The following is a 26,336-nucleotide window of genomic DNA, read 5'->3' on the forward strand; positions in this document are numbered from 1 at the left end:
TGTGGCGCAGAGGGAGCTGCCTTCCTGGCAAGAGAGCCCTGCATGGGTGAGGGGAACCATTGGGGTCCCTCTCTCCCACTACTCCTGGAGAGCACCTGCAGCCCGCTTGGTGGCCAGCCCCCCCTGCCAGCTGGGAGGGGGGGCGTGCCGAAGTGCCCCAGGGTGGCTCTGGAGCCCAGGCCCATTTCTGTGCTGCACCGCAGGGCTGGAGCCAGTGCTGCTGTTCGCCAACTGCATTGGCATCCAGCAGGTGCTGCCGCACCGCCCCGAGTATACGCTGCTGCTCAACCTGGAGAACGCCATCGCCCTGGACTTCCACCACTGGCGTGAGCTCGTCTTCTGGTCGGACATCACCCTGGACCAGATCCTGCAGGCCAGCCTCAACGGCAGCAGCGTGGAGGAAGTCGTGTCCACGGGGCTGGAGAGCCCAGGTGGGGTGGGCCCTGGGGATGGTATGGGGGCCCTCAGAGCTCACAGAGCGGCCACGGAAGAGGCCGAGGGGCAGTTGGTCAGTCGCGGGCAGCAGAACCTGTTTTTTCTTCCAGTGAAATCTTAGATGGACTACAACATAGGAAATACTGGTCAGCACGGACTCCCTTTGTAGGTCCAGAGCTGGACGCACAGCCCACGCCTACATCTGCCCATGACTGAGCTCAGTCCATAAGCTCAGGAAGGCTTTTGATGAGTACAGTGATTTGAAATCAGAAGATCTGTGTGTGATGGTTACAATTTCCTATCAGGCTTAGCATCCAGTTTGTTCCCGAATTTCTTTTGCTAGGTCAGTTTTGAGAACATTCTGGCTGACCCAGATAATTGTATCTCAGTGTTCATGGAAGAAAGGACATTGGCACTCACCTTGCGGCCTCAGGCTGTCATACGCGTGGGTGAAGGGTGTCACCTTTGGTGCAGCTTCTGCAGTGCCTCTGCAGGACCTGAGGCCACAAATTGCAAACCCCTGAGAGAGAGCAGGGCAGACCCGAGCCCGGGTGCAGCATGGTCGGCAGGGACGTGTGAAGGCATGGCCTTGGTTGGCTGCTTGACTTCTCTGCCCCCATTTCCTCCTCTTCATGGGAATTAGAGTCCCCACCTCACAGGGTTGCAGTAAGAATGAAATGAGTTAGTATATGCAGAATGGCTACAGCGTTCCTGGCCTCCTGTGGGCATTTGCTCTTGTTAGAGTAGCACGGGGGGCCCAGGCTGAGCGGCTAACTGCCCCTGCCTCTCACAGGAGGCTTGGCTGTAGACTGGGTCCACGACAAACTCTACTGGACTGACTTGGGGACGTCAAGGATTGAGGTGGCCATCCTGGACGGAGCCCACTGGAAGGTGCTGCTGTGGCAGAACCTCGAGAAGCTCTGGGCCCTCACCTTGCACCCCATGGAAGGGTGAGTTGGGCAGTCAAGCTCCTGAGTCCCTCCTGTGACTTCTAGGGCATTCCCCAGGCCCATGGGCTCCCCCAGGGTGCCTTGGCGATGGGGACCCTGAACCGGACAGAGCTGGGTTGGGTCTTGGGTCTGCAGTGACCAGCTGTGTGACCCTGGGCTCATTGACCACTGTTTGCCTCAGTTTACTTATTTCTTAATTGATGCTAAAAGCATGTACCTGCCTCATAGTTGTATGATGATGAAATGAGATGATGTATTTGAAAAGGTTCATAATGCCCAGTAGGTAAGTTTTAGGTGTTCAGTATTTTACCATCAACTTACTTAAGGCTCCCCAGCTTAGGACAGTGTCCTCCCGTGCCTGGTACTCGGGAATTTTTTTTTGATAAATGAGTGAATGTCCTGTCTAAAGACCCCTGAATTCAAGCTTTTGGAAAGCACCCTGTGGGTGAATGAGAAGAGTCTCCCAGCTGCTGGGATCTGGTGTCTTTGCCATCTGGCTGCTGAGCCACTACCCTTGGGTGGCCTCTCGACTCTCCCACCCAGGACCATCTACTGGACATACTGGGGCAACACACCACACATCGAGGCCTCCAGCATGGACGGCTCTGCGTGCCATGTCATCGCTGACACCCATCTCTTCTGGCCCAATGGCCTCACCAGCGACTGCGCTGGCCACTGCATGTACTAGGTGGACGCCAAGCACCATGTCATCAAGAGGGCCAATCTGGACGGGAGTCACCACAAGGCTGTCATCAGCCAGGGTAGGCCTGCCCCACCACAGCCACCCATCCCAGCTACCCCTGCCTGCCCGCCAGCCACCCAGCCTCTGGCTACACGCCCCCCCACCTTCCCACCACCCCTCTGGCCTGCCCACCCACCCAACCCCGGCCTGCCCACCCCTCCATGGCACACTGAGATCCGGCACATCTCGCTGAGAACTCACTGGGCCTCCCCAGGCCTGCCACTCCCCTTCGCCATCACAGTGTTTGAGGACAGCCTGTACTGGACAGACTGGCACACCAAGAGCATCAACAGTGCCAACAAGTTCACGGGCAAGAATCAGGAAATCATTTGCAACAAGCTCCACTTCCCCATGGACATCCATACCTTACACCCCCAGTGCCAGCCTCCAGGTAAAAACACAAAGCGCCGCCCAAGGGGTGAGCCAGTGAAGCCCAGGGAGAGACGGGGTCTCTGGTGCCCGAGAACCTCCCTTGCACCAGTCCCGGCTGCCTTTGCCTCTGCTGATCACTGAGGGTGGGACGTGGGCCACGCTCCCTCTGCTGGGCATGCGGGGCGGTGCAGCATAGAGACTCATGAGACTGTTGACTCACCCTGCATCACTGCCCCACCTAATTCCTGAAAACATTTGTAGGACAACTCCTGGGTGCCAGGGACTCCCCGTGCTAGCAGCTGGGGCAGGTTGAAAAAATAATAAGACCTGATTCCTGTCTTCTAGCAGTGCATAGTGTGGCTAAACTCCTGCTTCCTAGCCCTGGCTCCATCTCACAAAAACTTGGTCTCACTCAGTGCTCTTGCTCTGGGCTCTTTGAGCAGGAAAAAACCACTGTGGAGACAACAATGGAGGCTGCATCCACCTCTGTCTACCCAGCAGGCAGAACTACACCTGTACCTGCCCCACTGGCTTCTGCAAGATCAGCAGCCATGCCTGTGCCCAAAGTGAGTGGGTCTGGGCGCTGGCCTCAGCGTGGGGCCTGGGAGGGTGGGTGGAGGAACAAAGGACGGGGCCTTGAGGGATTGCCCGGTGTGGGAGGAGCCAGCCTCCTACCTAACACCTGGAGAGGAGGCATCTGGGGGGTGGGCTCTCCTAGGGCAAGGCTGAGACAGAGGCCCCAGCATCACTGAGGCCTCAAGCATGGCTTGTCTGTCATTTCACCAGGTAGAATCTAGAAGCAGCAAGAAGGTACCAGGCCTTTCTAAACCAGGGCGCCAAAATCAGCATCTCCCATGATGCGTAGTATACATAGGTCTGGATAAATCCATGCCCAGTGAAAGACAGTGGACCTCCCTGCCTCCTGCGCCAGCTCCCTGGTCCTGCCCAGAGTTGCTGCTCTGACTTGCTTTGGGCTCCTGCAGGGTTGCTGCTCTGAGGGGTGGCCTGGTGTAATTCAGAGCCATGCAGGTGAGTTTTCCTAGGACTGTCCTAACCCAGAGAGGTGTGATTTAGCTTGTTGCATGACCAGAGAGGGGTCTGGGTACTTCCTCACACATCAGCAGCTGCTGTTGTTCTACTTTGTACCCCACTGACCCTCTCATCTTGGGTTAAAATAATATTCTCTTGGGATCTGGGTCCTTTCCAAAGAGCAAGATTAGGGAAAAATTCCAGAGGAACCGGACAATATTGTTTCAACACACATGGATTGAGAACCTGGTGTCCTTCTCTGAGGTTTTCCCTTGTGTTCTTTTGTGCCCGGCTCATCTCATGCTGTCTTAGTGAGACATAAGAGATTGTCCCAGGAGCTTCCCCTTAAGGGTTTCCCAGAGCTTGAGAGAAGAGGATTGATATTACTAGGCAGAAATTACCTTTCCAGACAGAAGTCTTCACTAGGAGCCCACTCAGAACAGAGGAGAGGCAGATGGTAGGGAAGAGCAAGGGGGAAAAGTTTCAGGGGGAGTGGCCAAAGCTCTGTCGCTGGAGCCAGACAGACTGGATTCAAGTCCCAGCTCTGGGGCTTTGTGGCCATGTCATGCTGGTCCTGTTCGCCTTCTCTAGAAAGTAGGAACAAGAATAGTACGTCTCCCAAAGGGTTGGTGTGAGGGAAGGAGACCAGACAAGTCAAGCAGCAAGCACAGGGCATGACAGAGAGTGTGTGCCCAGAAAATAGTCACTCTTGGCTAAAGCTGTAGAGAGAAAAGCAGGGAGAAGGGTTCTAGCTGATGGAGTAGAATGGCAGAAACTCAAAGCAGATACCAAGGCCAGAGAAGTGGTGGGGGGGTGGGCAGTGAGCCGGCCAGTGCACTAGAGGAGATGGGAGAAAACAACTAGGAGAGAGAAATGGAGAGGAGAACCACCAGACATGCTTCGGGGCCCTGGGCAGAACCTGTTTCCCTTTGATCCGAAGTGCTGACTCTGCCGCGTGGGCTGCCCGTGTCCTGAGGGGCCTGCAGTGTGCCGAGCAGGGGACCAGAGGGGCCGGCGGTGTGATTGAACCAATTTCACACAGGCCAGCACCTGTGTCTGCCACTGTTACTGTATTTAGAGCATTAAAAGGAGACCCCTTTTGGCCTTTGAACAGGTCTTGATAAGTTCTTGCTTTTTGCCCAAAGGATGGACATCCATCGGATCAGCTTTGACACAGAGGACCTGTCTGATGATGTCATCCCACTGGTCGACATGTGCAGTGCTGTGGCCCTTGACTGGGACTCCGGGGATGACTACGTGTACTGGACGGACATCAGCACTGACACCATCAGCAGGGCCAAGTGCGATGGGACGGGCCAGGAGGTTAGGGCTCCACAGGGCGGCCCGCGAGGGCGGGTGACCATGGGGATGGCAGCCGCCCTCCAGGACGAGGGCTCCCCTGCCTTCTCCAGACCTGGGGCCAGGCTGAGTGTGTGCCCAGAGATGGAGCGAAAGTACAGGTGGTGACAGAGCTTTGCTTCCTGCCCAGGTGGTAGTGGACACCAGTTTGGGGAGCCCTGCGGGCCTGGCCATTGACTGGGTCACCAACAATCTGTACTGGATGGATGCAGGTGTGTGCAGGGCGGCACTGCCGGCTGTGGGTGCCCGCCGCTTTGGGAGTCCTCTTATTTAAGATGCTGGCCTCGGGCTGAATGGACCCCGTGCCCATCCTGACCGCATTTCTCGGCCTGAGTCCCTGGTGGGTCAGGAACGACTGGGCTGCTACAGACCTGCAATCAAAGCTCAGTCCTGGAGTTGTGGCATTTGCCAGTCGAACGGCAGATACTTCTCCTGTGCAGATGGTGAAGGGGGTGAGAGTGTTTTAAAGCATTTCAGAGGAGGAATCTAGGGCCCTGTGGGTTTTCTGTCCCTCGCTGTCTGGGTAAAACAGGTATTTATTTTCTCACCTGGTAGGCATGGCAGGCATGGAGACACCTCAAACCACGGCTATTCCAAGAGTGATCCCTGGCTCAGGAACACCAGCAGCACCCAGGAACTTGTTAGAAATGCAAAATTTGGTGTCCCACCCTAGACCTACTGAATCATTATCTTGAGATTCTGAGCCCAGAGTCTTTGGGTTCTTATGCACACACGAGTTTGGGTGTCATCGCCTTAAGTGAGAAAGCAGGACCAGTTGCTGGAGCTGGGGAAGCCTTGCGTTTCTAAGAAAAGGACTGGTCACCTCCCTGAATTTCCTCTTGCAACTGGATTCCCTAGCTAGCCGGGCCATCTGTGAAAGCACACTTCTGTGTATCGCCTGCACAGCAGGTGGGAGGTGAGTGAGGGGCGGAACTGAGGTCACTGCCTTTGCTTCCCCAGGTACGGACTGCATTGAGGTGGCCAGCACCGATGGCAGCATGCGCACCGTGCTAGTCTGGGAGAACCTCGACCACCCCCGGGACATAGTGGTGGAGCCCGTGGATGGGTGAGCACCTGCTCCGCCACCCCCCGTGGCCCGGGGATGAGGGAGGGCGCCCCGAGGCTGCGAGGGTTGTGGCGGTAGCCACAAGGTTAGTGGCAGCCCTGTCTCCTCTGCAACAAGGAAACCCTTGACATTTCTTCAGCTTTTGGGGGGAAGGGGAAGGGACGTTGGCTCCCAAAAGTAACTCATTGTAAAAAAAAATAATGTTAAACCTGTAGAAAGTGAAAATTCCCTATAATCTCATTCTCCAGCAATAACCATTGTTAATCATTTAGGGTATTTTTCCAGCTTTTTTTCTAAGTGTACATGTACATTTGGTGGTGGTGGTCTGGGTCTTACAACTTTTTCACTTTTCTGTGTCTTGGTTATCTTTCCATTTGATCATATTGGTGTGCCTTGTTCTTTTTAACTATGGCTTATATAGTGTTCTGTTAAATCCCTGCGTTGTCATTATTTAACAGATCCAGTCGAGAAAATATTTCTTCCTCCCCATTTTCACCTCTCCTCTTTCTTTATTCTGAAAAAGGCCTTATTTGCTGACCACTCCCTGAGCAGTGGGTGCTGCCTTTCTAAAACCCTGGGTGCCTTTGGGGAGTGGCAGAGGGTGTGAGGGTGGCAAGGGGTGCCTGAGCCAGGGCTGGGCTGGGAGCAGAGCCGGGAGTGGGGGCAGCTGTGACGGCAGAAGCCCTGCAGCCCTGACTCCCCACCAGGTCCTGACACGAAGGTGCATAAGGCCTCCCTTACCTGTGCCCAGGTACATGTACTGGACTGACTGGGGGGCAAGCTCCAAGATTGAAAGAGCTGGCATGGTTGCATCTGGCCGCCAGGTCATTGTTGCTTCTAATCTGACCTGGCCTAATGGACTGGCCATTGACTACGGGTCTCAGCGGCTGTACTGGGTAGATGCCGGCATGAAGACAATTGAGTTCTCTGGGCTGGATGGCAGCAAGAGGAAGGTAAGTCTGGCACAAGCAGCCTCCGGGGCCCTGGTGGACTGCAGAGCAGCCCCCACTGGCTAGCAATGATGGCAGCTTGGGGACACAGGTCCTGGGAGTAGTGTGGGTGGGTGTTGCTTCCTTGGGGTGCTGGCTTCCCGGTGGGTGCCATTGGCTGCTGGCGAAAGGAAACGGGGGATATGTCTGGATTGTGGGCGGGAGACCACTGCACCGACTCTTCTAATGACCACCATAACCAACACTAATTAATCACCAACTGCATATTGGGCCCAGGATCTCAGTCTCTCTCCACCCCCCCCTTTTATTTTTGTTTATATTACTGTGTGTCTTGGTATAATTTCAAAGTTACAGAAATGTTGTAAGATGAGTAAGAAAAAAACCAATAACTAACATTTTGCCATACCAGCTTTACCATTCTCTCTCTCTCCCTGCCTTCCCTTTTCTCTCTCTGTCTCTCTCTATATGTATATAATTTTTTTCTGAACCATCTGAGATTAAGTTGGAGACATCTTCCCCTTGATCCTAAATATTTTAACACATATTTCCTATGTGCATAGATTGTTTTACATCACCACAGTACAATTTTTAAAATCAGGGAATTTAGCATTGATATGACTCTAACCCATACTCCACATTTGAATTCACCACCAATTGTTCCAGTGTCCCTTAGAGCTTTGCTTCCCTTTCTTTCTGTCTTCCTTGGTCCAGGATCCAGTCCAGAGTCACCCACTGTTTAGTGGCCGTCTCTTTCTAATCTCTAATCGGGGACACTTCCTCAGCCTTTCTGTTATGTCTTTCTTGACTTTTGAATTTTTAAAGAGTAAAATCCAGTTCTTTTGTAGAATATCCCTCAATTTAGATTTTCCTTATCCCGATAAGATTTAGATGATGCCTTTTTGGCAGCAGTGAGTGAAGTTGTGTCCTGATGTCTCAGCCTCCTCATAGGTGCATGATGCTGGTTTGTCCCATTGTTGGTGATTTTATCTTTGATTGCTGGATTAAGATGGTATCCACTGGAAATTTGCTCTTTTTCCTTTTAGAATTAGTAATGTGGAGAGCTTCTATGCTGTAAACTGCATACAGTCTCTTTCCGTCCACCCCACCCCCACCCCCACCCCTTATCCTTGGTGCCGGCCTCTACCAGTTAAGTGGCAGGTTTATCTCCAGCGCCTGCTGAAGGCTGCCCTGTGGGATCAGGGCAGAGCTGCCTTTGGCTCTGCCCCGGACCCTCCTGGGGTCACCCTGTCCTGGGCCCGCAGGTGCTGATCGGGAGCCAGCTCCCCCAGCCAGCTTCATGGGGAGCGCATCTACTGGACTGACTGGCAGACCAAGAGCATTGAGAGCGCCGACCGGCAGACGGGCTGGGAATGGGAGACCCTGCAGGAGAACCTGGACAGCCTCATGGACATCCATGTCTTCCACTGCTGCTGGCCCCAAGGTGGGCAGCCCCCGGCCAGCTCTGGCTTTGAACCCAGCTTCTCTTCACTGACTGCCCTCTTCTCTTCTACCCAGTGTCCACACCATGTGCGCTGGAGAATGGCGGCTGTAGCCACCTCTGTCTTTGGTCCCCGAATCCCCCTGGCTTTAGTTGCACCTGCCCCACAGGCATCAACTTGCTGCCAGATGGCAAGACCTGTTCGCCAGGTGAGTCAGAGCATCACACACCTGCAGGGAGCCTTCTGGGGGGGGCGGCGCTCTTTCGTTGCAGATGGGCTCTAGGTGGTCTGAGAAGCCCTGTGGTTCCTGGAACTTCTAGAGGCTTAGGGGAGAGACTGGGGGGGGGGTGCATTTAGAAAGGGGGAGAGGCCCAGAGGAGCAGGTGCACTGGACTGGAGGCAGGGGTCCAACTGGCCCAGGTGGTGATCTTGTGCCTGTTAGGAAAAGGTGCGCCTTCCTTAAGACGTTTTCCTTTTATCTGTTGGAAAAATGTCATAATATAATGACTTGATTAAAAGAAGACATTTTACTTTCACCTGCCCCAAAATGGTCATAGTAAACATAAAATGCACCTTGTGTGCAATGAAAGTGGCACCCTGCCCCCTTGGATGTGGCCCCTTTGTGGTCATGCAATAAGCACAGCTTAATGGCAGCATCTGCATGGCTGCATTTGGAACCGGACATGCTGGAGAATTTGGAGTAAGAAAGGAGCTGTGCATCGTGCCTCTCAGGCTGTGCAGAAAGTCTTCTGGGGTCTTTCCTCCATTTCTGAAGCTCTGTAGCAGAGGGTCCTTCCTCGAGACCTGCTCCCATGACATTAGTAAACAGCGGCCATCTCCTGAGCCCTTTTGTGCCAGCGCCGGGGCTAGGCACTTCCTGCACGTGAATTCTTTCCATCCTCAGAGCCACCCTGTTCTAGTCTCCATTTGAATAGCTCTCCCTGGATCGCAGACCGTTGGCTGGCCTGAGCCCAACTCCTCTCGATGGCCACAGTCAGGGGCATGCCCCCTCCTTCTGGTCACCACGCAGGCATGAGCAGCTTCCTCATCTTCTCCAGGAGAGTAGATGTTCGCGTGGTCTCCTTGGACATCCCTTATTTTGCCGACGTGGTGGTGCCCGTCAACATTACCATGAAGAACGCCATCGCCATCAGGGTGGACCCCCAGGAGGGTCTGTGTGGGTCCCTCCTGCCCCCATCCCACAGCCGCCACAGCCCTCTGCCTCCCGTGCCCCTGGCCCCACCCTCCCCTGCCCCGCAGGTCTTCCTGCCCATCTCTGCCTGCAGCCACCCCACTAGCCGTCCCACTCCGGCATTTCTGCACTTCCCTCGGTTTCCCTGCCTGAGCTGAGCCTCCTCCACAGGCAAGGTGTACTGGACCAACAGCACACTGCACCGGATCAGCTGCCCGGGCCTGGATGGCTCATGGCACGAGGACATCGTCACCACAGATGGGGCCTCCTCACAGCCCGGCCCCACCCGCCGAGCCCCGCAGTGCCCTGCAGTGCCCGCCCATCAGAAGTGGGAACTAGTGTGCGCGCTTGACTCCCCACAGGGCTGCAGACCACAGATGGGCTCATGGTGGACGCCATTGGCAGAAAGGTGTACTGGACGGACACGGGAACCAACCGGATCAAAGCGGGCAGCCTGGACGGGCCCATGCAGAAGGTGCTGGTGTGGCAGGACCTCGACAGCCCATGGGCCATTGCACTGTTCCACGAGATGGGGTGAGGCAGGGCCAGGGAGGTGCGCACCATGGGCCGTGGGGGGCAGGCCTGTTCCTGGAAAGCCCTGGATGGACCTCCCTGGGCTGTTTGTTCCCTGTGACTTCTGTTTGGGTGGCAGTGGAAAGTACAGGGGTCAAAAGTGTGGGCCTTGGAGTGAGGAAACCAGAGTTCAAATTCCTTCTCTGTTTCTTAGCCGCATCCCCTTGGGCCCACCATGTAACCTCTTGCTGGCCAGCTTCCGTGCCTGCGAAACAGGTGCTGGTGAAAGTGCCTCGTGTGCAGGAGCTGCAGAAGAGTCAGGGAGGCAACCATGTAAAAGCACTATGTGCAGCATCTCAGGCACTCCCCATGCTCCAGGGAAAGGGTGGCCATGCATGTCACCAGTTGCTTTCCTTCCTCGCCCAGGCTCATGTACTGGACAGACTGGGGGAAGAACGTCAAGCTCGAGCAGTCTGGCATGGATGGTTCAGACCGCACTGTGCTCATCAGCAACAACCTGGGGTGGCCCAACGGGCTGACTGTGGACAAGGCCAGCTCCCAGCTGCTCTGGGCCAATGCCCACACTTAGGTGAGAGACTTGCTGGCCATGGCTGGGGCCTGGGAGCCAGGCTGAGGCAGGCATTCTGATGGCCACACCTGTCCTCCCCTTCCTCTCCAGCGAATCGAGACGACTGACCTGAATGGGGACAACCGGCATACTCTGGTGTCCCCCATGCAGCAATCCTATGGCCTCACCCTGCTCGGCTCCTACATCTACTGGACAGACTGGCAGACCCGCAGCATCCAGTGGGCCGACAAGCACATGGGCAGCAACGTCATCCTGGTCAGGTCCAACCTGCCGGACCTCATGGACATCCAGGCCGTGGACCACGCCCAGCCACTGGGTGAGCAGACCCCATGGGATAGGCCGGAGTCTTGGAGCATTCTAGGGGCAGCGCGATGTCACAGATGTCCCAGAGCACAGGGGCTCCTTCACCACCAAAGGCAGAGCCCCTCAGCCCCTCCGGGGTCTGTGCTCCACCTCGGTGCGGCCACAGTTACACCTGCCTTCCAATGACCCGCAGAGACACCTCTGCTTCTTCTGCCTCATCTCTACCAAGCACAACACCCTGCCTCCTAGACAAGCAGAGAATCAGCTGCATGAAACCAGGGTCTTTTTAAAGATGCAGCCAGTCTTCCAGGTTGGGTGTGAAAACTTGTGCCTCTTGCTCTCATCACCAGGTTTCAACAAGTGCAGCTCCAGAAATGGTGGCTGCTCCCACCTCTGCCTGCCTTGGCCTTCTGGCTTCTCCTGTACCTGCCCCATGGGCATCCAGCTGAAGGGAGATGGGAGAACGTGTGACCCCGCTCCTGAGACCTACTTGCTCTTCTCCAGCCGTGGCGCCATCTGGTGCATCTCACTGGACACCAGTGACCATACGGATGTGCACGTCCCTGTCCCTGAGCTCAACAACGTGATCGCCCTGGACTATGACAGCATGGACAAGAAGGTATACTACACAGATGTGTTCCTCGATGTCATCAGGTAGGAGGGGTCTCCGAGGCCCCCGGGGGCGCAGACCTGCCTCCAATCTCTGATGGGGAGGCTGTGTTTTACACTGACCTCTAAATGCACTGAAATGGTTTAGCAATTTGGACTGTGAGTCCTACTCCTGATTTAGCTCGCTTTGTAGTGTCGTCACTTAGAGAAGAGTCTCAAACTGGTGGACTTGCATAAAATTTATGTGAAAGTCCAGTGTGTTAAAAAATAAAGTCAGGCTGGGGCCGTGGAGCTTTCCACCCCTACCACCGAGCTCGAGGGAGCACCAAGGATCCTCTAGGACTCACTGATGGGTGAGCCCTGTAGCTGAACCAGCATCTGTGTGCTAGTGTAGGAGCCTGTGGTGTGGACAGGGATTTTGTTTCATCTTTCAGTTTTAGTATTCTCAAAATATTTGGCCCAGATTAGGTGAGGACTAGGCCATCCTGCCCTCATAGGATGTTTGCCATGGCAGGGGTTGCGATGTGGAAGGACGGTGGCTTCCCCTTTGCTGTCCTTGAGGGGTTCAGCAGAACCCCATGCTGGGGGGCGGGGGGTACATGTTACCTAGAGAAGTCCCCCAAGTGACTGCGGCATGCCCCCGACCCTGAGGTGGGAACTCCTGGTGTAGGACCACCGTGAAAATGCACAGGTAGCTTTTGAAATATCTCCCTTTCTGATGGTCACCTGCTCGCAGGCCTCGCCTCTTGCCTAAGGTGTGTGGGGCCTGGTTAACCTGCCTTCTGGCAAGACACCGCCCAGTCCCTCCATCTGGCCTGTAGGAAGTGCCCCGCCGAGCTCCTCCATCCAGTTGGCAGGAAGTGCCCTGCCCCCTTCATCCGGCTGGCAGGAGGTGCCCCGCCCAGCTCCTCTATCCGGTTGGCAGGAAATGCCCTGACCCCTCCCTTTCATCCAGTTGGCAGGAGGTGCCCCGCCCAGCCCCCCATCCATCCTGTCGGTAGGAAATGCCCCGCCCAGTCCCCCCTTCATCCGGCCAGCAGGAAGTGCCCCGCCCAGCGCCCCCCATCCATCCGATCGGCAGGAAGTGCCCCGCCTCTAGGCATTCACTCGTCAGCTCTGCAGACATTTGACTGAGTCCCTAGTGAGCTCAGAGCCGAGGATGATGCTGATGGGGATTTGGTCTCTGCCATACGGAGCTTACAGTCTGGTGGAGCCCAGTTTGAGAGCATGGACTAGCGGGTTTCTGTCTGTGCTGGTCAGTCTGCTCACTCTTCCTGCCGTGGGATGTTCCCAAGGCGAACAGATCTGAATGGCAGCAACATGGAGACAGTGATCAGGCATGGGCTGAAGACCACCAATGGGCTGGCAGTGGACTGGGTGGCCAGGAACCTGTACCGGACAGACATGGGCTGGAACACCATTGAAGCTTCATGGTTGGATGTTTCCTGCTGCAGAGTGCTGGTCAACCACAGCCTGGGTGAGCCCTGGGCCATCGCTGTCTTCCCCAGGAAGGGGTACGTCTGTGGCCAGCACGAGGGATGCCAGGGAGGAAGTTCCTGGAAGAGGGGCCCTTGGGGCTTTCTCTGTGTGATGGTGTGGGTGGTTTCCCATGTCCTTGGGGCGCCGGCGTCCTGTGCCGCTGTGATGGTGGCATGTTGTGTCTCAGGTACCTCTTCTGGACGGACTGGGGTCACATCACCAAAATTGAGTGGGCACACCTGGACGGCTCTGAGCACAAAGTCCTCATCAACACAGCCCTGGGGCTGGCCCAATGGCCTCACCCTGGACTACGATGCCCGCAGGTGGGCCTCTGTCCCAGACAACCTCCTGCAAGATGGATGGGTAGAAAGGGAGTTGAGGTGGAAGTAGAAAGATAGTGAACTCCTTGGCAGGTAAGGAAAAGGAAGCAATGAGAAGGAAGAAGGAGCTTGGGTTCTTCAAGTTTGGGTTGCTGAATCCAACCCTCAGTCTTTGCCTGGGCGTGTTTGGCTGGTTTTTGGGGTGTTCGGTGTGCGTGCCTTTAGCAGGCACATCCTGGCCTGGCCACGGGCCTCACTATCCCCTGTCTACTTCAGGGCTGACCTTTGTCTTTATTACTATTCTGGGCCCTTAGGCGTGAGAATTTACAGCTCCTGCCCAAGGTGAAGGGAGCCAGAGGGCAAGAGAAGAGGGTAAAAGGGGCTTTGAAGCAAGCCTGTTCCCTTCCCTCCTCCAGAAGGGAAAAGCACCAAAGCCACCTGAAGAGTGGCAGGTTTGTCCCCTTCCTTTAGCCTCAGTGGGGTCCTGTAGGCTGACGCATCTTCTTAAGGCTTTCTAAGGAATACGGGCTTAGATTCTGAGGTGGGCAGTGAAGGGTCATCAAGCTGCTGAAGGTGAGGCTGGGCGGTGGCTGCCCTGCGGTCCTGAACTTCTGCCCCTGCCCAGAGCAGCTGTGGCCCCCACCACTTACAAATCACCAGCTACCCTTTTCTTCTTTGGGATTTGCAGCACCTCTCATCAGGGACTTCCTGACTGCACCAGCCTGTTGGGCTCAGGAGGGGCTGATGGCACTCTGGGGGATGGGGCGGGAGAACGCCTGGGCTCCCCACAAGCCTTTTGGCAGCCCATGCTGCTCTCCTTGTCTTTGTAGGATCTACTGGGTGGACGCACACCTGGACCAGATAGAGAGTGCGGACCTCAATGGGAGGCTGCGGCAGGTGGTGGTCAGCCACGTGGCCCACACCTTTGCCCTCACCCAGGTGCCGGCTTAGGAGGAATACTGTGCCCCTCCTCGGCTGAGGGTTCCTTGGGGTTTGGGTCGGCATCCTCAGCCCCAGGGCTGCTCCCACCCCCCCCCACGCCCATGTTCTAGGACTCGGACATTAGTGGACGGAATCTGTGGAGCTTGTTGCCAGGAAGGTGCCTGGCTGTGTGCGAGTGGCCGTGGAGGACCTGCTCTGTGAGGCCTGGGCCCAGGAATGTGCATCTTAAGTGCCCCAAGTGACCTCAGGTGCTCCTGAGTCAGAGCTGAGGCAGTGCAGTAGTGGCAGTGGGGTTAGGGTTAGAGCTTGCTCAGAGCTTGCTCAGAGCTTGAGCCACCACCCCGTGTTTGTTGAGTCTCTTCAGCGTGCCAGGTACCGGGGTTCGAGTTCTGTGTGTGTCGTTAAGTAACCATGAAACTTCCCATGAGACACTGATCCTCTCTGAGCTGCAGTGATCCTTAAAGCAGATGAGTTTAATCATAGTTCCCTCCCCAAACACACTCCAGGTATCAGCACAGTACCTCGCACATGGTAAGCCACTCATGCGGGGTGTCTCTAACCAATTTCATTATTATTAGCTGTCATTTTGGGGACTTGTAATCCTGTGTGATGATTTGGGGAAGGAAGAAGGTGATGTACTGAGCCTGAGGCCAAAACAGGGACTCACACCCATTTCAAAATCTTGGTCCCTTTTTGACAATCATCGTCTGCCCCATCTATATATACTGTGTGTGACACCCTAGCAGCCAAGACAATTTTGTTTGGCTTTTTTCTTTTTCATGCTCCAAATGTAAAGCTACAGGGTAATGCTGAATATGCTTTTTCAATTTGCAAGTTCTCCTTGGAGTTTCTGACCTATATGCCCCTGGGCCTGGGGGAGAAGCACCCCAGTTGCCAACACCCCCAGCCACAATAGGGATCCCAGGATTGCTGCAGTGGAAGGCAGCTGCTTGGAACTAAGCAGGGGAAATGAGCCGGGCTCCGAGGGTGGGCCTGGGAAACTCGGACCTGGCAGGACCTCCTTGTTATTCCAGTCTGCTAGGTATGGGAATGCATTTAGGCACTGAGCCACTCTTTTGTGGGTTTCCTATTGAGTAGCAGGACAGGTGGATCTACTGGACAGACTGGCAGACCAAGTTGATCCAGCATGTAGACAAGTATTCTGGCCAGAACAAGGAGACGGTCCTAGCCAATGTGGAAGGGTTCATGGATATCATCGTGGTCTCTCCTCAGCACCAGACAGGTGGGCCCCTGGGTGCCCCACCCATCGGCGGGGCCACTTCCCCCGGGACGGCTAATGATCCAGATGGCCAGCACCCAAGGACAGTCTCTTGAGTCCTACTTCACACTCCTACAGCTTCTTTTCAGCCTCCTGTGGTTGCTCCTCTCCTGTGCCACTGTCCCTGGGAGTGGGCTAGCCCTGGCTCTCCCACTTGAGAAGTGTTCAGCTTGGAGGCCTGATTCTACCCAGCTCAGACATGCGTGTCCTCTGCCCTCAGGGACCAATGCCTGCGGCATGAACAATGGCGGCTGCAACCACCTCTACTTTGCCAGAGCTTCAGACGTGGTGTGTGCCTGTCCCGACAAACCTGACAGCTGGCCCTGCTCCCTTAGTGAGTTGGGACATGTGGCTCCTGGGTGACAGAGCCCCTGGAAGGCAGTGAGGCAGCCCTGTCCTTCTGGGGGGAGCCCCTGCAGAGGGTCTGGTAGATGAAGATATGAGGCATGGTGGCCACAGGGCCCCTATTGAGAGTATCTGGGATTAGAGCAGCTAAAAGATGGCTTCCTCTGGTCCTCTAGATTCTGTTCTTGGACCACGTGTGGATGTTTTGACCTTGAGTGACCCACTCCTGTCCTCTTTTCTCTGCAGTTCCTGGCCACGTTCCCCCAGCTTCCAGGGCTACCAGCACGAGTGGAAAGAGCCCAGTGCTTCCCAACACACAACCCACCACCATGCATCCTTCTTCCACCCAGACCCGCACACCCCCGGAGGAGGCAGCAGGAAGGTCAGTAGGTTCACACAAGTGGAGGCTCCTTTGAATCAAAGCACCAGCCCGACCAGTAGAAGACCAGCAGCCCCAGCTCAGTAATTCCGGCAGGTGGGAGGCTGAGTGCATCACTGGCCACCAGGCCCTGCTGTGGGGGACAGGGAGCATGTTTAGACCAGTAAATGGTTGCACGTAATTTTTAGCTCTGAGGGCAACACGCTGTAAGAAAGGCTGTAGAGAGAAATCACTCAGGGTTTTCCTCCATGGTATTCTTCCTCCTCCCTTTCCTGTGACATCTGTGTTCACATTACGGGTTGAATATATGATCTTGTCCCGCCGTTCACTCAGAGGCCACCAAGTCACAGAGGCCTTTATGGCTTGGAACAAAAAGGTTCCCCAGGGATGTGATGGACTTAGCTTTAGCTTAAAGTGATTTCGAAGCCAGCATTCAAACACACACACACACATACACCATTATTAAAGAACTAGGCATAGCACAAATGGGTCTCAAATCGAGTATAAGATGTTGTGTTTTATTTTCATTACATTGTATCAATTGTAAGATGCATCTTGATTTGAGTGATTAAACTGAAAAATGACCAGTGCAATTGTGGGATGCCATTGAATGTAAGACGCATTTCTATTTCAGAGATATTAGAATCTGGGGGAAAAAATCGTGAAATTGATGAAATATGATACAATATTCAATTTAGAGCAATTCTTATAATCTGGATTTTTTGCACATTTCAGGAAAAAAAAATCGCTTAATACAGATAGGAATAAAGAAGAAATGAGTACCCATATATCCATACATAATCACTCTTGATATTCTGATGTATCTTTCCAGACACTTTCTACTAGAACAGTTTTTTACTGTTCTGTGTACTGGCCTCTTTAATTTTAAAATCAAGTTTTTTTTAAAGATAACGAACATTTTATTTCCATTCCAATATCTAAAACATATTAGTAATCCCCAATAGGAATTCTAGACTCACAGTCCTAAAATTATAAGATTTGCACATGATCAAATTCATATGCTGTGTGCCCCATTCTCTCTTTTTAGAACAGTTTGTAAAGAAAAGCAAATACCTAAATATGATCATGTATCTTTCTCACTAACTTTTTTTAATATATATTTTTAAATTTTTATTAATAAAATCAATCAACATACAACACTAACATTCTTAACATATGAACATTCCATACTTGGTGTGCGATCAGTGGCTCGCAATATCATCACATAGTTGTGTATTCATCACCATGATAATTTCTCATTTACTTCACTCCAGAAAAACAAATAAAAAGGAAAAACTCATCATCCCATACCCCTCACCCCTTCCTCTCCTTCACCACTAATATTTCCCTCTACCCAGATTAACATTTTGTTCTCCCTATTATTTACTTATTTTTAATCCACCTGAGCATTCTGACTAAAGATTCATGCATCTTGGTTTCAAAGGCTCTTGCAAGTAGTTTTTCTCTAGCCTCCTAGGAGATGCCCTTAATTGCCTGAGCATAACATACTGCAAAGAAGCTGCCTTCTTCGTGCTCCGAGTTCTTCATCTGATCCCTCCCTCTGGATGTCTTGCTTATTCCCTTGTGAAGGAATGAAAAGAAGAAAAACATTTCTTTTTCCTTGAGTTCTAGCTAAACCTCATGATGGTCTTTTTCCAGCCAGAGGTTTGCTTGGCTTCTTTCACCTCCTCTGGTAGTCTAATTAAGGCTAATATGGATTTCCTTAACATTCTTTCAGCAGACCTCCAGCTCCCTCACAAACCTGCTTCTCATTTTTAAAAGAATCTCTTAAAAAGGTACATACTGTAAAACAGACTTAAGCATGGTATAGCTATTAGAAGACAGTGGCTCATACTGGTTGCTCTACATTTCCTGGCCTTGACCTCTCCATGCCCCTGACCACTCACCTGGGGTCTGAAAACCCCACTCCCAGGTTTGGCCTGTCCTGGAGGAAGGTGAGGTCATGACTGGGCTTCACATTGGGTTTTCTTATGCCCCACAGATGCTCTGAGAAGGATGCAGGGCTGGGCCTCTGTGCACGCTCCGATGAGGCCGTACCTGCCACTCCAGGTGAGCCTTAGGCCCCAACAGGTGAAGAAAAGAAGATGCAGGGAATCTAAGTCTCCACTGATACCCTTTAACGTGCATGGGGTCTCTGGGGTTGATGGATCCTTTTCATGAACTAAATTTGTATAAACATTAATCATAATAGCCACCATGTCACCGCTTAAGGCATGCTTTCCATATGCAGGCATTTGCACACATGCACACATACACTCATTTAATCTCTGCGAGGCATAGGAGATATTTATTCACATTTCACTGATGAGCAGACATAGGCTTAGAAGTTATGTCATTTGCCTTAAGTCAAGCAAGTAGCTAGGCAGTGAGCGGACTTGGGTTGGAAATGGACAGGTTTCTTCCAGCTGCCACCCTCACTCCAGGGGCCTCTCTGAGAAGGGGCCCTGCCTCCTGAGATGGAGTGGGACCCTGCCCCCCGCCCTGCCCGAGCACCAGCTGGAAGGCTGCTGCTGGCTGCTGCCTAGTGTCTCTCTGTCCGTCCTAGCGGAAGGCCTTCCCACCAGCTACGCCATCAGAGGGCTCCTGGGCATCCTGCTGATTTTGCTGGCGATGGCGGCGTTCATGTTGTACAGGTAACACGGGCTGCAGCGGCCACTGCCTTAGCACGGTGGGGACCTTCCCCGAGGCCACCACTTGCTGCTTCGGCCTCTGGCCAGTGTCATTCTGAGTCCTTGGTGAGAACAGCAGGAGAGTCCCACACTTCCCCCAGCCAGAGCAGAGCACCTGTGTCTGCCATTTCATCACATGGCTGCAGCTGCCCCAGGGACTTTCTTTACACACTGGGGTGCTGGGGGCACCAAGGGGGTGCCCAAGGCCATGGAGGAAGAGGCAGAGCTGGGACTGATGCCAGTACCCCAACTTTACACCACCCCATGCTGCCTTAAAACATTGCAATTCAAAGTGATTTTCTATTCACACAAACACCACCCCTCCCTACAACGTGGGCCAATATATCCCTGATTGGTGATTATCTTAGGAAGGAAGAAGGTGTCACTTTAAATTTAGGATTTTCTTTTTATGTCCTTCTTTCTCTATATTTTTTCCAAAATGCTTTATACACAGCTTGTAGCAAAAATGTTAGGATTTTGCTGCTGCTGCTTTTAATACTACTTACTAATATTGACAGCATCTGCCACTTAATGAATGTGTATCAACGCCACCGCGTCCTTGCTATACAGATGTTATTTCCACCTACAGATGAGGATCTGAGGTTAGAAAGTTTAGATAGCCTCAAAAAGATGCCGGCTAGTAAACTAATAGATATGGGACTGAAACAAAGACCTGTCTTAACTCCAGAGCTTGGTGTATTAGCGATCTATTGATGCATAACAAATTACCCCCCAAAACTTGCAGCCTAAAACAACAAATATTTAATACCTCTTAATTTCTGTGAGTCAGAAATCTATACTCAGCTTAGCTGGGAGCCTTTGTGTCCAGGTCTCTCGCTGGGCTGCAGTCCATTTTCAGCCAGGGCTATGGTCTCATCTGAACACTTGACTTGGGCAGGGTCCCCTTCCAGGCTCACCCACATAGCTGTTGGCAGGACCAGGTCCCCACAGGCCCAGGGGCTGAGGGTCAAGACCCGTGTCCCTGCAGGCTGGTGGGCTGAGGGCCACATCCCTTCTGGTGTTTGGGCGGAGCCTCCCTTGTCACTTCTGTGCCATGTGGCCTTTTGCAGGGCAGCTGGCAACTCTGCAGCTGCTTCCCCCACTGGGGGCAAGAGAGCAAGTAAAGGAGGGCAACCCGAGAACCAGGCCACAGTTTTTTTTTTTTTTTTAAAGGAAGGAAAGACAGAGAAGGAAGGAAGGATGGAAGGAAGGAAGGGAGGAAGAAAGGGAAACATTTTTTAAACATTTTCTTGTTTTATTATATTTTGTTTGTTTGTTTGTTTTTTACATGGGCTGGGGCCGGGAATCGAACCGGGGTCCTCCGGCACGGCAGGCAAGCACTCTTGCCCGCTGAGCCACCGCGGCCCACCAGGCCACAGTTTTTTGTACCTAATCTAGTATTGATTGTTTTTGCATATTCTTTGCATTAGTAGCCAGGCAGGGCGGTCCCACTGCTTTCCCCGGGAGTGGACTCAGGACAGGTACACCTGGGCAGCGGTCGTGGGTGGCTTCCTAGAGACCACTACCACACTCGGGTGTTACCCCAAAATACCTCAACTAATTTATCATCACCTTGCCTCCTAAAGACACAAAAAATGCAAATTCACTGACTCTGGAACGATAAACTTGACCTACAGCAACCCCTCCTACCGAACTTCCACACAGGAAGTGAAAATTGAAGCACTCCCCAAACCGGCCATGTACAATCAGCTACGCTATCAGAAAGAGGTAAGAACTGAAATTTACACTCAAGGCGTTTGGTTTTACTTTGGTGGGGTTAGTTAGGCTCCTCCAGCACCTGACTTGATCAGTAAGGATGCTGAGGAGTCTCGACTGCCATTCTGGAAGTTGTGATCACCAGATGCACAGAAGGAACAAAGGGAACTTGGGTTTATGAAGAGGTGTCGAATCTTACTAGCATGAGGGACTCGAGTGAGAGCAAAGTTAGAAAGGTAAGCCCAGAAGGGGTAATTCTGCAAGCAACTTAGTATGCATCTCCCTGCCAGGAGGTATTTTCCCAGGCTGATTGGTTCTTCCCTCCTGGGTTATCCATCTCCTGCAGTGAGGCTGTGCCCCACTGAAGCAAGGGGACTCTTATGGACAATGTCTAAAGCCCTACAGCTGCTGGGAATCCCTTTCCCCACCCCCAGGCCAAGCTAGGGTCACCTTTGGCTGGAATGGCTTGTTTTTCTCCATTCTTCCTCTCATCATAATCTTAAGGGATTTCTCTAGAATTCTAGAAGGTTTTACGTGCTTATTTTGTTTTTTGCTTTTTGCTTTTTTTCTCTCCTTTAGTTCCTTTGTCATTTCAATGAAAAAAAATTTTTGCTGAATATTTGGGCGCGAAAAATAGTCTCATTTTTTCTCAAGGGATCTCTTGGAGCTATTTCAGGTTTTTCTAGTCTATGACCCTTGACTTTTCTAAAATCCCATAACCTTTTATCAGAAGTTATCCCTTCATAGACCCTTATCTGCCTACTCCCTTGGCCTGTATAGCACTGTTAAAAACCTGCAGGGCTCCCAGGCATATGAATATGCTTCACCTGGCACGTGCTTTCTGGAGCCATGAATCGCCATATTAAAATACCTTCCACCACAAGCCAGAAGCAGAACCTGCAGGGATATCTTGAGTCCCAGGGGTGGCAGATCCCCCCCAGCCGACATCCCTGAAAGATTGACTATTAGAGATTCATGGGTACCTGGAGCATCTAATGCCTAAGAAAAGAACCAGAGTATGGGTCAGAGGTTAGAAATGATAACATGTGACTTCTGTTTTATGCTTCTTCCTCAGCAGCTCTTTCACCCCTCTGATAGCCTTTCACCTTTTCTCTTCTGATTTCTTCTTGGTTTCAGGTACCGTTGATGTGTGTTTATAGAAGGAGTGGTGTCCCTTCAGATTGCTAGTGCCAAGTCCCCCATCTCTCCCTAACTTCCCCAGCATGTCTCTGTGATGAAGACTTTGAGTGGCCTGCATCTTATCTGACTCTAATTCCAGCTTGGGGTGTGTGCTGGGTTGCTAGATGAGTGGATTTCTGTGTGTGTGTGTGTGCATGTGTGTGTGTGCCTGCGTCTTTGCATGATGGAGGGAGCTGTCACTCTCAGAGGGCAGGGACCATGTCCTACTTCCATTTGTGTAATCATCAAAGCACCTAGTACAGTATCCTGGTTAATGTTGGAGCTCAGTGATTATCTGTGGAATTGCACTGTGAGTAAACGAGAGAGCAGCTTCAGGGTTCTGGGCAGGTCACTTTCCCAGGGCCATGGCCCAGTTCCTCCTGTGAGTAGCAGCATGTTGGCTCATCTCCCCCAGGAACCAGGAATAAGGCTCCCTCTGAGGGATCCAGTCCATAAAGGGAGAAGCCCAAACAGAACTCAAGGCTGTCCTTTGAATAAACCCAGGTTGCTTGGAAATGACCCTGGGGTTCATAGGAGGCAAGTCAGAGTGGTCTCCTCCAAAAGGTTACAGGTTGGGGGGCCCCACCGGATTGACACTTAGAACACAAGTCTTGCCACCCAGGTTTTCTCCTTAACAATATTAGAAAGAAGAGATCATTAAGAATGAAATAGCACACGTAGTTTAAAAACCCGAGTAAATGCATATTAAATTGCTTTTGTCAATTGTTTTTGATCATTTATGTCAGCATGATGATCCATTAATCCATAATAATAACGTAACAAGCTCACATGTTTCAGTGCATTGGGGTCAAGCACCCTTCTAATCGTATTTCATGCATCGCCTCATTTCACTCACAGCTGTGAGGTTCGGCTGCCTCTTCTCCCCACACTGCAAAAGTGGAGATTGAGTTTTAGAAACCTTAAGTGATTTGTCCAAGGTGACCTAAACTGTGAGTGGTGGCTGTGGGCCAGAGTGGCCCTCCCTGCCCCTGCGTGGGAGTAGAACCAAGCATAGGAGCTGCCCGTCCTTTCAGGCTGGGCCTTGTGTATTTACTCTGACCTAGTTTCCCCATTTGTTTGTGGGATCTTTTTGCTTTTCTCACCATCCTTAACCCAGTTCACTGTGAGATCCTCAGTAGAAAGCCACCTGGCTGACCATGTCTCCCCTGTCTGCACCCTAGGATGGGCCTGAGCATAACTACACGAAGGAGAAGGTGAACGTGGTGGAGGGAATCTGCCTCCTGTCTGGGGACGATGCTGAGTGGGATGACCTCAAGCAGCTGCACAGCTCTCGTGGGGGTCTCCTCTGGGACCACATGTGCATGAGGGCGGACACAGTGTCCATCCAGGCCAGCTGTGGCTCCCTAGATGATGCGGAGACTGAGCAGCTGTTGCAGGAGGAGCAGTCTGAGTGCAGCAGCGTCCACACTGCAGCCACTCCGGAGAGACGGGGCTCTCTGCCAGACACAGGCTGGAAGCATGAACGCGAGCTCTCCTCGGAGAGCCACATGTGAATGCCCGTGTTTCCCTCCCTCCCTGCCCGGGTCGTCTCTGTGGACTCCCAGTCCATGGCTCATTATGCCACAGGTCCCCTTCCTCTCTGCTCCTCTTCCTCCTCCTCCTGCCCCATAACTGCTCACAAGCCCTCCATGGGAGCTCTTGCCGCCTGAGTCCATAACCACCTGTGCCCAGGAAACAGTGGTGCATCCTGGGAATTTAGATCTGGATTTTACCACCACCCTTACCTCTTGCACTCGGTCCTGGGTCCCCTGAAATTGAGCTCAGTAGCGACTCCTTGTCATTGCAGAGCTGTGTCTCTCCCTTCCTCTGGCACCCTGGGCCTGCCCCACGAGAGCTAAAGAGCCAGGCCTGCACTCTCCCCCATCAGAGCTGGCCCAACTGCCTCTCTGAGGGCACTTGCCTGCAGGGCCTGGGGAAGGGGGTCAAGGGTGAAGAGGGGGTTAAAGGACAGAGGCTGAGAGAAGAAGGAAGGAAGAACCAGCCCAGCTGGTTTGGGCATCTGGGACACCTCCAGCCTTAAGTGTGTTGGTGATGGGAAAAAGGCTTTGGGGGCTGTCGAGCCTGGCTGTCCAGTGCTGGCAGTGGACATTCTTCTTGCCCTGAGAGGTGCTGATTTTTCAGCTGCAGATATGCTGGTAAGCCACGTGTGTGATTCACATGGGCCCTTCTGTTGCCTGTCTGGGGCCTCTTCTACCTTCAGGTGGCCGGGGTCCCATCACATGGCTCCTGGCTAATGCAAATTCCCTTCCAGTGCCGCTGCTCACCAGTGTCTTTCCTAAGCCTTTTACTCTCATTAACCAGGTTGGGGACCAGTGATTTGAGGGAATGTTTGTGGTTCAGGGCTAGTCTCTGCCAATGCCTAAGAAGCTGTGCCTAGACCAAGTATGGCCTGCCACCTAAGTCTGGTGCTCTTCCATGCTCCCCTCACTCTCTGGGATGCACAGGGAAAAGATTCTGAAACAGCCTTTCAGCAGAGGGCCAGAAGTTTCCATCCATGTACAGTGAGAGCAGTTGGGTCAGGACTTGAGGCATCTAATAATGGAAGTGTTATCCACGAAGTTGAGCCTCCTCTATTCTCTCTCAAATGCTCGGGGCTCTAATGTAGTGGGCAGAGGGCCTGTGGCTATGGGGTGGTGATGTTTCTATTCCAAGTTTCTGTTCTAACTTGCTCTTCTCCACTAAGTGACTTCCTTTCTGTGATGAGACGCCATCGCCTGGTCCGTGCTCACCCATGCAAAAGGCCTACATCTCAGGCTAGAGTCAAGCAGAGTTGAGACCTTTTGTCTTGAAACTCTACCTAGCCCTTCTTCACTTTGTGCTTGGTTTTCTGTTTCTGACCTTGTCTTGTAGGACTAGCAGTCCCCAAAGTCCTGTGGTGAGGAGGGCTAAACAAAGATTCCAAGGGGTGGGCAAGAAGTAGGCCCAGGAGGAAGTCTGTCCACCCAGGAGCAGACCCGGGCCTCTTCCACTCAGGAACTGGGAAGACAGGAGGGATTTGAGGGGATGTTTCCTGAGTTCAGACTTGCCCCGTGGTTATCAGTATGAAGCAAACAGCTGCCAAATGAGAGTGATAAAGGAGGACAAGAGCAAATTTCTTTTGGTCAGTTCTGAGGCCAGACAGAGGCCAAATCCTGTCCTCAGCACTCAGCCCCAGGTCTGGGCTTCCACACCGCAGCCAGGCCGGGCTTTTCCAGTACAAGCAGTGGCAAACTTGAGGGGTCACTTCTGGAAGGAAAGGGGGACATTTCATACTTGATGAGGCAGGAAACAAAGGAGCACTTTGCAATGTCAGGCTCACAGTTGAGGAGGAGGAGAAAGTAGAAAAATGGCTTTTTTTTTTAACTGAAAAGGAGGAAGGATCTTATTGCACTTGGGCTGTTCAGAATGTAGAAAGGACATATTTGAGGAATTATCTATTTGAGCACTGATTGATTTACTATGTAAAAAGCAAAACCTTTCTGTCCTAAGCTAATGGAAGTGATTCTCCCACATTCACGTGTACTGGTCTTAACGTTACTTACTGGGGAGATTGGACTTTCTTGAATTATTTAACCACTATGTTCAGCATTTTAGAACTTTATGATAATTTAATATAAATTTAGCTTTTCTTAATCACCTCGCCTGGCTTGGAGTGATGAGCCACGCTGTGCCTGCCCCACCCAGACCCTGCTGGGCCCTGCCTCTGAGCCTCCGGGCCGGCGCAATGGGGGGTGACCAGGCCATGGGTTTCTGGCTGGAGGCTCCACTCACCTTGAGAAGATGAGACAAAACCAGAATTCACTGGCCTGTGACGTCCTGGCTTCCTCCGGAGGCAGGGGAGGGATGGCAGCCTCCCTCTTGTGCCAGCTCTGGTGGCGGGCGCCTGAGGCCCTGCCTGGACGCACAGGGGATGGGCCGTGCCCATGGGGATGTCGTCCTGAGGCTGCGGTCTGATGGCGGGGGTGCCACGCTGACCCCCCGCCGCCTCTCTCAGGCCTTCAGCATCATACCACCCGACCTTGCCTTGGGCACTGGCAAAACCACTTGATGCAGTCAGAAAACTGCTGGGAGGGGGACAAAGGGGCCAGCTCCAGCCTCAGCTTTGCTCTGGGTTCTGGTTGACGTTGATCACGTTTCACAGTGACTCCGAGATATTGGGCAAATGAATGCTAAGGTTGCTTTCGTTCTTAGAAAGCTGTCTTCTCACCCTCACGTGTCTGCGCTGCAGCAGGGACCTGGGGAGCCACCTCGGAGCCAGCACCAGGCCTGCCATGTCACACTGGGAATTGTGTGAGCCTTGATGCCAGGTGTTGGATTGGGTGTGAGGCTCAGTGGTGGGTTTTCTAAACCAGAACCCACTTACAGAGTAATGTTCCCTTTCATTCATTCAGCTCTTCCTATGGGCTGGGCAATGCCCAAGACTGAACAAGAAAGATATAATCTCACCACAGGACTTAAG

The 26,336-nt window shown here is 52.8% G+C and overlaps 1 pseudogene; it reads left to right on the top strand.

Annotated features, from left to right (window-relative positions):
• The window catches only part of LOC143672728 (low-density lipoprotein receptor-related protein 4-like), a 32,253-nt pseudogene extending 8,862 nt beyond the window's left edge, over positions 1–23,391 (top strand).
• The last annotated feature ends 2,945 nt before the right edge of the window (positions 23,392–26,336 follow it).

This window comes from Tamandua tetradactyla (assembly GCF_023851605.1).
Source record: "Tamandua tetradactyla isolate mTamTet1 chromosome 9 unlocalized genomic scaffold, mTamTet1.pri SUPER_9_unloc_1, whole genome shotgun sequence".
Classification (NCBI taxonomy): Eukaryota; Metazoa; Chordata; class Mammalia; order Pilosa; family Myrmecophagidae; genus Tamandua; species Tamandua tetradactyla.